This window comes from Haemorhous mexicanus, chromosome 10 (genome assembly GCF_027477595.1).
Source record: "Haemorhous mexicanus isolate bHaeMex1 chromosome 10, bHaeMex1.pri, whole genome shotgun sequence".
Classification (NCBI taxonomy): domain Eukaryota; kingdom Metazoa; phylum Chordata; class Aves; order Passeriformes; family Fringillidae; genus Haemorhous; species Haemorhous mexicanus.
The window spans coordinates 5,168,558-5,183,718 of NC_082350.1; the positions used below are offsets into that span (position 1 = coordinate 5,168,558).

At 48.4% G+C, this 15,161-nt stretch overlaps 1 protein-coding gene across 3 annotated transcripts in view; it reads right to left on the minus strand.

Moving 5' to 3' along the window:
- Nucleotides 1-15,131, minus strand: part of HDLBP (high density lipoprotein binding protein) — a 38,942-nt gene extending 23,811 nt beyond the window's left edge. The window contains exon 1 of one of the 3 annotated variants that reach the window (XM_059855028.1): nt 14,996-15,131. The gene's annotated coding sequence lies outside the window, so the exon portion shown is untranslated. Of the gene's footprint in view, nt 1-980; nt 1,000-1,195; nt 1,320-14,995 lie in introns of those variants that run through there. The other 2 variants (XM_059855027.1, XM_059855029.1) reach the window with 2 other exon arrangements.
- Between the last annotated feature and the right edge of the window lie 30 nt (nt 15,132-15,161).

Here is a 15,161-nt window from a genome sequence, read left to right on the forward strand (position 1 = left end):
CGGGGGAGCCTCCCGCGCGGGGCTGTCGGCGCCCGGAGCCTACCCAGGCTCGCACCGCCACCGTGACCCCGGAGCAGCGGCATGGGGCCGCCTGTCCACTCGGCCCCGCCGGGCCCGGCCGAGGGGCGGGGGAGCCGCCAGGCCCCGCGGGCCCGGCCGGGCGGGCGGCGCCGCCAGCGCCACCTCAGCACTGGCGGCACCGGGGGCGGGGCGGCGGGGCGGGGCGGGGCCCTTAAAGGGCCCGGCGGGCCCCGCTGTCACCGCGCCCCCCGCGGGGCCGAGCGGGAGGGGGCGGCGGGGGCGCGTCCAGAGCACCAGGACCGTACGGGAACGGGGTCGGGGCGCGGCCAGTGCCACGGGGCAGCTGCAGCCCCAGCTCCGGCAGCTCCAGCCCGCCGCGGCCCTGTGGGTTGCAGGCCGGGGGCGGTCGCATCAGGCGAGCGGGGGGCAGGAGCTCCCGCGGGGGCCCAGTGACAGCCTCAAGCGCGGCTCCGCGACCGCCGGAACGGTGCTGGTGGAGGGCAGGGCGGCGGGCACGGCCAGCTCCGGGCCCGGCGCTGGCACCTCCCCCCGCCGATGGTGGCCAGGGCGCTCGTCCTTCTATAGCCACGGCAGGAGGGGAGCGCTCGGCCCCGCGGCCCGGGGTAGGCTGGGCTGCCCGCCGCCGGCGCTCCGCGGGCTGACCAACACCGGACGAGCGCTCGCCTCCGGCCGCTTTGGCTCCTATCAGAATCAAACTCTGAGACAGCCGGGAAGGGCACGGAGCCGCCTCGGTCTGCGCCACTAACCCTCTCCCACCAACGACGGGATCCACGCCGCACCTCGGCCCGGCCCGGCCGCCCCTTCCCCAGGCAGCCGCGGGGCCCGGCCTCCCCAACGGCCCGGCCCCACTCGTCGGCCATAGGCGGCAGCTGCTGCCGGCCGGCACAGCCATGCCACCGCCGTCCGAGGCCGCGCCGCGGGGCCAGACTTTTCCCCACCTCCCGCCGCCGGATGCCCTCCCTCGCCGGACTTTGCCCTGCCCGGCCCGGCCGGCGGGAAGTTAGCGCGGACTTTCCAGGCAGCGCCGACACGTCGGTGCCCTGGGGAAGATGCAAGGCCGCTTCGGGCCGGGCCGGGCCGGGCCTCCCCGCCAGCCTCCACGTCGGCGCCGCAGCCGCGGCGGAGGGGCCGCCCCCCGTCCCCCGTGACTCACTCCGGCCGGTGCCCGCTCGCCCGCCCTTCTGGAGAAACGGAGCGCTCCTGGGAGAACGGCGCGGCGCCCGCCCCGCCGCCTATATAGGCCGGGCCGCTGCCAATCCCCGGCCCGCACGTCAGCGGGACATGCCCCTTCCCGGCGGGGCCGGCCCGCCACGCGTGCCCTGCGCCGCCGGGGACGCCCCGCTGCGGCCGAGCGGGCCGGGAGCCTGCGGCTCTGCTGGCGGCCCCACTCCCGCACGGCCAGGGAAGCGAATCGTGGGTGGCTACCGCCCGCTCTGCGCCCTCGGCACCGTGCTGCCGCCGGCTCCCCGGCTGATATCCGCGGTACAGGCCCTTTGCACCTTCCCTGCGGATTCATCGCGGAACGCGCCGCCCGACCGCAGCCCAGCGGCAGAGGGGGCTGGGGCTGCTGTAGCACCGAACCGCCCGCGGGCCCTTACCTAGCCCTGCGACGGCTACAGAGCTCAGGATTACCCCTGGTTTCACGTAGGGTTAGTGAGCAGTGGCGCATGAGGGCACTGATCAGCCTGAAAACCACGGCTTAGAGAAGAGAGCGAACAGCTGGGGCTCCTGCCAGGTCCCGCGAGTGGAGAGGGACCGCGAGGCCCCAGCCCCAAGAGGCCCCTTGATCCACCTCCTCCTGCACACACTGTATCAGAGCAGCAGCTACCCGAAGTGAGGCTGCAGGCAGGCAGAAGGGGCAAGGTAAGAGTACGAGGGAAAAAAACCCAAAAAAACAAAACCACAGAAAACCCCCAAAACCACAACACACCCCCTATCCCCCAAAAAAGTTGAGGGGAAAAAAAAGTACCCCCTTCTTATTCCAGTCTCTAATTTGGAAATAGCGAAGAGTGAAGGAGGGGAAAGGCAAGCCAGCAAGCACAATACCCTCCTTTCCTGCATAGAGGATGTTTATTACGTTGTGCAAATAGATGTTTTTAATTATTAGCTCTGCACCCTCAGGGAACGAAGGAAAAAAACCCTGTCACATTCCCATCACTGTAAAAATGCATCCAATGTGAACTGATTTTTGCATCAGCTCATTTTTCTACACGGCATTAATCTTTCTCATAATTCACAACTTACACTTAGTGACTGGTTTTCTCATTCCCACCTTGAGAGAGAGCACTCCCAGATCCTAGCAAACAAAACGAAAGCTGCTCTGTGGAGCTCTGACCACAAAAATCTGAGGTCTTTGGGTTAACTGCTTTTGAGTACATGCAGTAAATTTTAGACATTTCATGCACTGTATTTATGGAAACATGGATGGTATTTAGCCTTTAGTAAAATTATTACTTATTAGTAAACAAGAGTAGATTTCTCCATTTCTCCTCTTTTTATCTTATGACTGCAAGGACATCATGAAAACACTTGAATTTTTTGACACAAACAATTTATAACTGTAAATAAAGATACACTTGTGGGTGAAATCCGGAAGTCGGCTGAACAGAGAACAGTCATCAAGAACTGACACCATGGCCAGGCACCTCTGTGATCTCCTCCCCCAGCCCAGGCACGGGGCTCTCCACAGAAAGGCAGTGACCACTGCTGCCACGTCATAGCTGCTGCAGGAGCTGGCTCTGGCTGCTCTGACACAAACCACCTGGGCTGTGGATGCCACCAGCACCCCTAAGGCCCCCAAGCAGGCTGCTGCCTACCAAGGCATTTGGTGGTTCATGCAAAAGCAGAGCTCCAGGGACCTGGGCAAACCTCAGCACCCTCAGGCTCTGGGCAGCAGCTGCAGTGCACGGTGTAGTAATTTGGGACTCAGACCTTGTTTAAGGTGCAGGATGCTTTTCAGATGCTTTTGCTCCCTCGTGTTTATCTCCCCAGTACAAAGCTCCTCTCAACACTCTAACTTCCAATTAACTCTAACATGAGCAAGTACCACGATCCCCTGTGTCAGGGAACCAGAGAAGCATCACAACCTCCAGCCTACAGCATCAGCCCAAGGCACCAATATCATTGTCCCTTAACTCCATCTCATTATCTGGTTTAGCAGGGGCCCTCTGTGGGGACATGCCACCTTGTGCCTCTGGGATAACAGCGTGGCTCTCTCCTGCTTTCTCTATACAGTGCTGCTGCAGCCACAGATTGCCAGATCATTATGGATTTTTAGCTTCTATCACAGCTACCTCTCCAGGTCTGCTTAAGAGGCAACCCTCCTCTGCCTGTTGCTCTTCCTTTATTTGTAGTTGCAAGTGGTGGAGGGAAGTTTGCCAGTCCCAGAAGTTACTGGAAGGCCTGGAGCACCTCACTGTGTGCCACCCTCAAATAATGATTTCTGCTGAAGGAAACGTGTCACAGGCAGTTCTCCTTAGAGGAAGATCTTCCACAGGGAAAGAGGTGTATGTATGGGGGGAAGAGCTCACCTTTCCTCCCACATTCAGTAAGTGCTTAAGTGCAATATACTCTGCATGGACAAAAACACATTTAGAGGGTGCCAGGAGGCTCATTTCAACCTCCTGCTCCCACTAGCACATCAACCATCCGTGTTCCATCCCATACCTTTTCTTCAATGAGGCTATGGAGTCTGGGCAGAGATGGGTTTGCAGGGATTGCTTCAGGTCTGTTCTGTCTACTTACTTGCCTAAAAATGCAATCTCACATTAAAAAAATAAATTAAAAATACACTTGTCATGGAGATGTGTGTAAAATGGCTCCTCTACAAGCCAGGTGCAGGAATTTTTGGTAGCAGAGGGTAATGGAGACAGAAGAAGCTACCCAACCCCTTGACAAACACTAACTTACCACTCTCCCCCAAGCAACCTGTGTTTTGGCAGCATTACAAAAGGCCCCAATTTCTTGACTAGTTAGAATAAAGGAAAAATAAGCCTCCCAAAGAGAGCACCAAAGGGTGGCAGAAAGGGTAAAGGATTGGGCAGTCTGTAGTTTCCATGGCTTATCAGACTGGCAGCTCATATCACCAGTCTGAGGGAGGACAGGAATGGGACCAGCAAAAACATCAAACACACTGAGAGATAAAAGTAACACAGAACTGATTTGGGGCTTGTTTTTTTGGAACATGTGTTCACCCATGTGAAGGCAAGGTTGAGGAGTTAAGAAGCTTTCCATGATCACTTCACCCCAGAGCTCTTGGGGAAGGGAAAGGAAAGTGCACCTTAAACTACTGGAGCAAAAAGGCTGGTCTTTCCTGGCACATCTACCCTCAGCTGAGCTGGGATTTTGCAAAGCATTTCTTCTAGCCTATTCGTATTTTCTGTTGTTATAACAGAGCCCTATTTTTCCTGCCAGAAACCAAAAGCCTTATTTGGAAAGCAACCCAAGTATGTTCCAAAGAGTGTGTGCTGTGATTTTATTTCCTGTTAAATATAACTCCAGATTTCTAAAACAGTACAAATAAGCACCCTTTTTGTACTCTGGGTGCTTATCCCACACCCTCAAGTCAGAGAACACCACAAAAGAGCTACCCCCTGAAAGCATCCATTTCAGCACATGCCTTGCCAGTGGCATTAAGAGAAAAGGGTTGGGGGTATACTTTGCATCACACTAGAAAAAGCAAGCAAAAGAGGATTCAGGATGCAGGGCACTTGTATGGCAGAGAGTACTGAGGTTCCCAGCCAAAGCAGGATACGTGTCAGCTCCACAGCTATCGCTGTGGCTCGCCAGGGGATCTTCCAACAGAACATTTGCATTTCTACAGAAAATCTCTGTTCAACTGAAGTTAGGAGTCAAACTATATAGATAGTTCTGCTAAGAGAATAAAAAAAGTTTCCTCATAAGAAATGACTGAACATGAGCCCACATTGCTTACGTCTCTGACTTTGAGACTAGTTTTTACTTATTTACCACGAGGAAGAAAAGCTTCAGGGATGTGCAAATCAGACCCCCATCTTCCCCATTCACACGACAGTGCTGGGAAGAAATGATTCTGTAGGTTAAATTCTGCCCCTTGGCTATACTTAATGCAGCTCCACCATCTTCAGAGGCCCACTGTAAATACCCAATTAGAGAATTATAGGTAGAAAGAGAAAAGTCTACCCAAGCCTAGACACTAATCCCAGCTCCAACCACTTATGATGCTGTGAAGAAGAGAGGGTGGTGGAAGGAAGATGAGTGACTGTGTGTGTTTGTCTCACACAGGATCTGTGGTATAAAATAGATGGTCCCAGGTGGGTGCAATACCACTTGCCTTTCTCCTGCTAACCTACATTGTTTATTGAGGGCAATGCTCTTGCAGGAACAGAAGAGCACCCTGGATATTGAAGGAAAATGACAAACCTCGGCAGGGCTCTCAGGCAAATATAGGTCTTTAAAAGACTTATTTCACGGGCACTCTGACAATAAAATTATGCAACCATCAGCTAGCAAAGAATATATACACTGCCCTTCCTAGGCTATCACAGGGTGCTCTATAACAAGGGGCATGCAGAACAGGTAGGAAGAACAGGAGCAACTTACTGGTGTGACAGAGTTCTAGAGTGAACAAGGAGCATCAGGCCTTCTGACTGCAGAGGGAGGAAAAGCTGCTGGCTTTACACAGGGACACTGAGAAAAAATGAGATTTAATGGGAAAAAAAACCCAGTAAAGACACTCAAGCTCTGCTCTTAGATTTGCTGCAGATTTGGTGAACTGACCAGCAAAATTCTCTTGGTTGCCCTGGCTGTGCACACACACACACACACAGAGAGAGCATCTTGATTTTCTCTGTGGACTCGTTATTTCATTTCAAGTTGTCCAGAATGCTGTGATCCTTGGATGTCAGGTGCTGTGACAAAACAAATGCCTTTTCAGAGATGAGAAAGAAAAAATAAATAAAAAAAAAAAAAATCAATGGACAGTTTAATAAAATCAATTCAAAAGCAAAGCAGAAGGAAGCCACAGAGGACCAATCTGTGTCTGCCCTTCCACTTGCACTGTGAGAGCAATCTGATTTAACATAAACGTGGTTTTCAAGAAGCTGCTAAGGAGTAGAAGCAAATTTCAGGTTCCTGGCCTTGGGGAGCCAATAAACATTTTCATGAGGAATAAACAGGAGGGATAAAGTAAAATACAGTATCTTCCAGTTTCACAGTAAAGCAAAACACTGTTTTGACTCAAAATGGAAAAAGTGATTCAGAAAACAAAGATTCCAAATATATTGCCTGGAAAGTGGGAACAGCACAGAAATTACAGAAATTCAGAATATCTGGCAACTCAGGGAGGTCAGAGACTCTGGGGCCTGCTCAAAGCAGGGTCAGACCAGGGCATTCATGGCTTTCCTCCCTCAGGTCTTGAAAACCTTCTTAGCTAAACAAACTTTCTGGGCAACCTATTCCAATACCTGACTATCTTTACAGTAAAAAAGGTTTCTTACTTGCAGTTAGAATTTCAATGTTGGCTTTTTATGCTGATCTGAACTTGCTTTTTAGTTTAAATTACCACCACACTGCATGCTTATCACTCCCAGGTGATTTCAGAGTGGTGCTGCAGCACTGCTTGCCATTCTACACTGTAGAGAACAAAAATCTTCCCCAATCAGCGAGCTGAGAAGTGATTTCCAAAGCCTGCTAATATCCCAGCTACCCAAGAAATGAGGATTTTAGAGATACTGCAGAACAAAGCATGTACAATTTTTTTTCTCTGTTCTTCAAATGGAAACTTTCACTTTGCTCTCCTTTGGCTACTGGGTTCAAGTTCTTTTGTTTACCTTTCAGTGTCTCCTGATCTCTCTCCATTGGCCACTGCAATATAAAATGAACACGTGGCAATTTTTTTAAAGAAACGCTGCCAGCAGCTCTCATCCACTCTACATCACCAGCTTGAAAAGGCAAGGAATTTGCAAGCCCTAAACTTACCTTTTTCCACATTAACTGTCCTATACTTAGAAAATGTGAAGTCAACTATGTCCCTGAGCTCAAACCTGTCACCAGGCCCACTAAGACCCTCCCCCAGGTACTCTTAAGCTGATGTTTTGCAGGGCAGAGTCAAAGTACTTGCTTACAGCAGTTTATAAAGACAACAACAACAACAACCACTTCTTTTCATATTGATTGGATAAATATATACAGAAAATAAAGAAAAGAAAAAAGAACAGTAGCAAACTAAATGAGACCTCCCCAGTGCCACTTTTCAGGGGAGGAGCAGAAAAATTGCAACTTAAGCAAAAATGTAAACAGACATTTGGTTTTGTCCACTCTGTTTGGGTTCCAGTTCTTTTTAATCTTGCTTAGCTACTTTGATTTGACATATTATATAAAAAAACCTCAGCAAAGTCGTTCAAGGCTCCTTGAAAGATTTTAAAGATTCCTCAGTTCATAATGTTTATTGGATAACAAAGAGAAGAGAATGCCAGAGCTCCATTTTTATAAACTTCTATGTGCTCTGGTATGTTTTGCCCTGAATTCCAGTTTCCCAAGTCACATGGCTTCACGAGACTCTAATTCTGTAAATTTTATTTTTCTTTATTTCTATATTTCAGTTGCAATAAGCAGCTTGAAATTACAACCCAGAAAGTCAGTGTTATTGTGACAAACAAAACACTTGAAAGAATAAAAGCCTGAAACTTGCAGGGAGGCTAGTGCTTTGTTTGGAGCAGGACAGAACTATTTAAAAATGAAAAAAACCCACCTTCAGTTTGGCAACAATTCTTCTGAAAGAGCATTAAAGCAAATATCTGATTCCAACTGCCACTTTGGAAAAGCAATGCTCGGACCCTCACTATTTAAGCACTGCCTTCCCTTTGTCCTATTCATAGCACATGCAACAGGGGCTCAGTATATCCACAGACAAGCACTAATTCCTAATCTCTACTAGGCCAAGCAAAAGGATCTTCATGTGTTAGACAGAATTACATCACAGTGATCTAAACTGACAGTGAAAAACCCAGATGGTCTTCCCTTCCAAATTTGCAAGGCCACTCTAAGCCTGCTATGAAAGGAGAGAAAGACAGCTAGGGAGAACTCAGAGTAAAACTATTCCCCCTAATTGTTACAAATAATATTATTTTACAGTTAAAACCCCTTTTCATAACTGAATCATTCCCAGTTCTACCCTGCTCATCTTTGGGCTGAACTGGGACAGGACATGAACCATTTTGGGTACAATTTTTTTGTTTTGATACCTCATGCTGCTCAGTCCTCCACCCACTTGGAATGGTGTCCTGAGCAAGATGAGTTTTCAAATAAAATAGAGGGGTAAGGTTTCCTAAATTTGCAAGAACTTCTAGCCTTCTGTAAATACTCACTGCTTGCTCTCATTTTACCCACAGCTATGCTGCAAGCAACAGGGCCATCTACTCAGGATTTTAATTTAATGAAACCATTTATAAGAGCAAGAGTTAAAAAATCACTTTTAAGCTTCTTCAATGCTACATAACCAGCTCTACTTTTAAGCAATAGTCATATACCTACAACTTGCTATTCTCCAGCCATTCCAAGGCTCCTTGTAAGACCAAACACCTAAATCCCAGCACACTGCACCAACTGCTGAAGCATTCACTTTGAAAACAAAGGCGTATGCACTAGCAGGTCAACCATAATACATTCCCATTCCCACTCTCACCCTGCCTGCTCTTGCAGTTGTTCTTTTCAGTTTTCCTTTCAACTGCTCCAGCACAGGTTTATATTCAACTTTATCACTGGCACGGAGATAACAGCAAACTTACTTTCTCCTGAGCAATGGAAACTGCTGGGGCCTGCTGTACAAACAACAGACCCCTGCTCTCCTCTTTCAGAAAGGCAGGAGAAGTCAGGCAGTCCACACCATCTCCAGTGCCCACTGGAGACACAAACATGCCCCCCAAATTCTGGGGCAAGAAGTAACAAGTCCACGGCAATCATTCCTGGCCTCCTCCCCCAAAGTGGCTTTCCCTGGCTTTGCCTTTGTCCCTGCCAGTGGGGAAAAGTTAATTCTGTCTCTTACTCTCTTCCTTTTTCCTAACTCAACCCACGTACCCATCCCATGCCTGAGGTCCCTTTTCTGGCCACACAACCTGCCTTTGGCTTTGTTTGTCACTCATCTTTGGCAAATATCCAGTTTATTTTGTGAAATATCCAGTTCAATTCCCAGTGCCACAAATGTAGGGATAGACAAAAACACGGGACTACAAAAAAGCAGAAGAGAACTAGAAAGTGATGCCACAGCAGGTGGTACTACCTGAATCCAGCAATGGCCATCAAGGCAGTCAGTGTTCCTCTGAAAAAAAGCCTCTGCAGATTTTTACAGCAACTTGCAGTAAAACCTTTGAAATACCAGTCAACCAAAACCAGCATGGGTGGGGAAAAGGGACAGAGTGATGCCCATGCTGTGTGCCAATACCTGGAACCAAACCTGAAATCTGAATGATGTAAGAAGATTATTTGTTATCCAATCCCTGATGAAAAACATGCCAGAGGTTACCTTTGTGACAGTCAGCTATACCTGCCTCGTGGTATTTACTGGGAGATATGATACCAGTAACCTTCCTTTAAAACCAGAATCCTGACATGTGACCTGGGTCAGACAGCACCTCATGGGCTTTGAGAGAGATCTCAACAAGTAACTATCACACAGAGAGAAGGCTGGGTCCTGCCTCCTCCAAACAGGACTGTAATAGTCATAACACAAAGGGTTCCAAGTCTTTCCTCCTTAAAATCCAGTTATTTGCTGGGATGTTGCTGAATTCAGAGCACACAAGTATCAATTACCATGATATAAGGACTCCCAGAAACTTTCCTTCACAGGTATTTCTTTTGCAGGAAAAAGATGTGGCACACACCCCAGTTATTTATGTGTGGATACTTTTACCAGAATCACACTGATATACATTTATAAGCAAGTTCCTTACAGAATTCTGTTTTTTGGTTTTGTTTTGTTTCCAGGTTTGAGATTTTTTTGTTGTTGGGGTCTTTTATTCAGGGGGAGGGATGGGTGTGTCTCTTTTCTTTCATCAATGCTAAATAAATCTATCTGTTCCATCCCCAAACTTTTCCCAAGTGATTCTCTCATCACTGAAAAATTGCCAGTAAAACAGCAAAACTGTTGCTGGAAAACAGCTCCAGACACTGTGCTGTGGAGTTTAAGAGAATCTGGTACTACTTCCATTCTACGTCAACAAGTAAACCAATTTTATTTTGCAATTAAATTAAATAACATCATTTAAGGGAGGTCGCATAAACATGCCTCTGCTATTCAATCCTCTCAAAGGCAAAACTTCTCCTGTGAGTCACCATTTCTTTGTGTCTTGCAGCTACTGAACCAATCCCTTCCCTTCTTCTAGGGCTGTTTTTCCACTGAAGTTAAACTCGTTATGACGTCCTCTAGATGAGCCTTTTGTGGTCTATCTTTTCTCTCAGGTTTCTCCCTGATTTTTTTCTGCCTGCTGCTTTGCAAGTGCCTCTTTTGTGCCTCTAGCTGGACCTAACTCCTTGCTCCAACCCCTGCTCCTCACAAAAGAGTGACATGCTTCCCTTGCTGCCTCAGCAACACAGCCAGCTCCCCCAGGCCAGGCAGCTGTGGCCAAGGTCAGCCCTCTGCACCCACAGGAGTGCTTACGTTTACTAAGGGTACTCACACGCTAATATATCTAGAAATAAGTTGTAAAATATTAGTAGGTATCATGGAGGCTTGAGAGATTCAAGATTCAACAACACAGAACAAGTTGTGAGAAACAAGTGAAGTCTAGCAGCAGGATCAAAGTATCTCTATTATATGGCAGCTGCCAGAAGTGATTCCTGAACTTCTGCAAGACTGCTGGGAAAATATCAGACCTTGTGTAGTAGAAACACCACAGATCACCCAAATGAAAGATAAATTAACTGTTTCAGCTTTAATACACCTTTTTTATGAAACAAAGAACACTAATCACAGCCTGATTACGCCTCCTTGTTGCAATTAAAACCTTAAATGCTTTGGCAACTCAGTTTTTCCTCTTGCTTTGGCCAGAACTTTTCCTCCCCATTTATTGATACATCTTTTTCCAATCTGACTTTCTGATCTCCTCCCACTGAAGTCACACCATAAGAGCTAAGGGCCAACATGAATTCACAGAAGGAAGATGTGGAAAAAAATCACTAGAGTCATTAGGTATTCAGGATTTATCATTTAAGATGGGAATGCAAATTACAAAAATTTAATAGACTGTTTATATCCTAAAAATCTGATTTATTTCAAGGCTAAAGGGCAAATAAATTCAAATATAAATATAAATACAAATCTCTCAGATCTAATTCCACAGCCAGGATAAGCTAGTAACCCAAAACTGTTCTTCTAAACCTAGGAATTTCTAAAATGCAAAGAGCTCTTGAAACAAGCCCTAGATTCTCGACTTAATCACCAGTCTAGCATGAACACCTGGAGGCCAGAGACCACCTCCAGGTGCCCTGAGTTCTCTGCAATCCCTTCCCCAAGAGGCCAGAGCCCTCCCTTCCACTCCAAATGCAGTCTCACAGGCCTCAATAAACATCACAGACCCTGCAGGAATAGCTTCTAGACCAAAGGCCTAGAAAAAACAATAAGTAAAATAAAAAAACATGAGCAAAGCCCAACAAGCTACACAATAGCATTCTGCTTTCAAAGGTAGGGTAATTAGGAAGAGGAACAGAGACTTTATCCCACAGCTGGGTTTTATTTTCCTGTCTCTTCTTTATTTGTTTTCATATTTTAGTTTTAATACAATAACACCTACTTAATTTCTGCACAGACACATGCTGCAGAAGTTCTGCAGGCCCTGGGCCTCTCAGCACTGTGCTCCTGGACAAGTCAGACTTGTTAACACCTGGGTGAACACACCAGCCTGCTTAAAAAACCCTGTTGCAACTGCTTCAGTGGTGCACAGAATGCCAGAATCACAGACTGTTTTGGGTTGGAAGGGACCTTAACCACCATCCAATTCCACCCCATGTCATGGATTGGAACCTTGCACTAGGCCAGGCTGCTCCAAGTCCTGTCCAACCTGGTCTTAAACATTTCCAGGGATGGGGAAGCCACCCCTACTCTGTATATCTTTCTCAAGACTGTAACAACATTCCCCTAAGGGTTCAAAACACCCATGGGAACACTTGCCAGTCTCATTATTTCATTCTGAGGTTTATTTTATTAGCTCTGCACAATACAGGCCTGAGGATTTCCTTCTGCAGAATTCTTGAATACCAAACAAAATTGAACCATTGTTGAGTGAGTTTTTTTAAAGAGAAACATTTTCATATAAATATGATACTCTACACAAACCCACCATTGAATTGACAAAACCCTCCCAGTTATGATAAGTGAACCATTCATTCATAAGGGAAGGTTCAGATGGGATATTGGGAAGCAGCACAGGCTGCCCATCAGCCACCATCCCTGGAAGGGTTTGAGATGTATGGATGTGGGAATGGGTCAGTGGTGAACACAGCTGTGTTGGGTGAAGGGTTGGACTTGATGATGTTGGAGGTCTTTTCCATCCTAAATGATCCTATGATTCTAACCACACACCTGCATTCAGTTTGAATGCTCTAGACTGGTCCCAGTGCCACTGCTGACCACTCTGACCATCTGATTGCAGTAGTGATTGGAGGAATTACCCAAATTTTCATTTGCATGCATTTGTACCAGCTTAACAAGCTTCTATATACAAAGAGAATGGTATGCTTTGGAAAAGGCAGTATCACCTGAAATACTGTAACCATGAAACATCCCAATTTTCATCAAAAAGGTGCAAACTGCGCAGTTGCCTTGTCTGGGATGGCTCCCACTCAGATAACAGCTATGGAAAGCCCAAGGTTACAAAGCTCTCTTCTAAAAGACCATACTACCTTCAGAGGTACCCTAATGTTAAATGGGAAAATTCCAGCTACTTGACTAAGAATAACCACCCCTAACCTACCAAAATCAAGTTACTATTGATACCATTAAGCTGTGCAACAACCAACAACAACATTATGATCCACTTCTAGTTCAAGGGGAAAACTCCCTCATCATCCCAGTCTAGGTAAGTGAGACTAATGAAAAAGTAGGGTCCATAATAACACACAATATCCTAAGAAGATATGTCAACTTTTTCACCCTATCAGGCAAAACTGGGAGAGAAATGAAAAAGAAGCCAACAGAAAAAATCAGTTTATCTTGTAACAGAGGAAACAGGAGTGTGTATCACACTACCAGCTGTGGACACACCAGAATGATCTACATAGAAAAAACTGGAGAAATCTTTAAGTGTTTCTTATAGAAGCTACTTGGAAAACTGTCCTTTGAGAATGATCTGGATTAACTTTGCAGCAGCAGCAAAGCTCAGGCTGGCTGGTGACACTGCCTCTGCCACTCTGCAGTCACATACCACCATTTATCTAGCGAGAGCTCTTCCTGTGCCTGTCATTCTGATCCTTGTAAAACTATACTGAAAAAGGTTGTGTGTTTTTGCTGTGGATGGCTCTGCCTAAGATTTGGGCCATGCTTTATGAAAATCCATGTACAAATAGGAATACTGTTTTTTTTTTTCTTTTTAACAGATTGAATTTAAACAGGCAAAGGGTTAGCGAGACAGAGCTTTAGCAGATACACAGCCACACATCAGGTTATTGCTTCCTTTCCTGCTTCACCTCTGATATATGTTCCTTTACCACAGAGAGGGATGCCCAGCCCACATATAAAACAATACATGAAACACCACTTCCAATTCAGGTTTGAGGGGAAAAAAACCCCAACACAAATCTACTATTTGTTGTTTTCTAACTGAAGACAGTTGTCAGAATAGAACCAGAAGCAAAAATGGAGACTAAATCACCAGGCAGATTCCTAACCTACCTTACTGAACAGATGTGATAAAGCAATGCAGCACATATGAGTGTGCAGATTTTTCTCTGCCATTACACAACAGGATAAGACAAGAAATTACTCTTTCAAACACCTTGGGACTGAATGTCACTAATCTTAACTTCACAGGCACAGAACTGAGGATGTTTCAAAATCTACTGAATTCAAAGCCCTTGTCTCATCTCACAAGTTAACTGATCTCTATATTACCAACATTCCCAGCACAATCTCCTCTCCTGCACCTTGTCTTTCACTGGAAGAAATTATTCTTGCCAGTTACAAAACCTCCCCTACTGTTTGGGGAAATGCTATTTATCATGTGCCATTTCAGCTATAGCTCAAGAATCATCAGTGCCCCGTGCTTAACCCTCTCCAGGGCTGCTGGATCATCCCGGTCTATAAATAACCCGAAATAAAACCACACTGCGGGCATGGAGAGCAGGTCAGCTGAGGCTGAATTTCCCCTGCTATCATGCACAGAGGCGGCTGACGCTACCTGCAATGGCACAGGTGAGGCCAAAACCCTTCCCCACCGCGGCCCGCGGCGCAGCCTCAGCCTTCGGGACCAGCGGGAATGGAGACTACTGCCCTTGGAGAGCCCGCAGCCGTCCGGGCCCGGGGGCACAGGGCAGGACCCTCCGCCAGCCGAAGGCGGGGGGAAGGCGACCGCTCCCTCAGCCGCATCCCCTCAGCGCGGGGCCGGCCCAGCCCCGGCCGATGCGCCGCAGGGGAAGGGAGCGGGACATGACTCATGGCTTTTGTCCGCTCGCGGGCGGCCCCGCAGCACTCCCCAGCGCCGAGGCGGCGCGACCGGAGGAGCGAGGCCCCGGGGCGGCCCCGCGCCCCAGCTCGGTGCGGGGTGCGCGGGCGGCACGTGGCCCGCGCTGCGCCAATGGCAGCGGCCGCGACCATAGAGCGGGGCCGTGCACTCGCTGCACATCCCGCCTGCCGCCCTTCTCGCCGCTGCCGCCATCTTGCTGCAGGCGACGGAAGGCGCCCGGCCGCGGCGCCGGGCCCGCGCCTTCCTCCCCCTCACCTGAGGCGCTCCCGCCCCCGCCCCTCCCGCGCCGGGCCCGGCATTACCTCTAGTCGGCCCGCAGCGAAGCCTATGCTGGGTACGAGGCCGACGGCCCGGCCGCCATCTTGGTGCAGCACAGGGGATGTGCGTGACCTACAACATGCGGGCGGCCCCGCCCCGTCCCAGCGGGTTGCTATGGGGATGGGGCGCGCGCGTGCGCGCGGGGGCCTG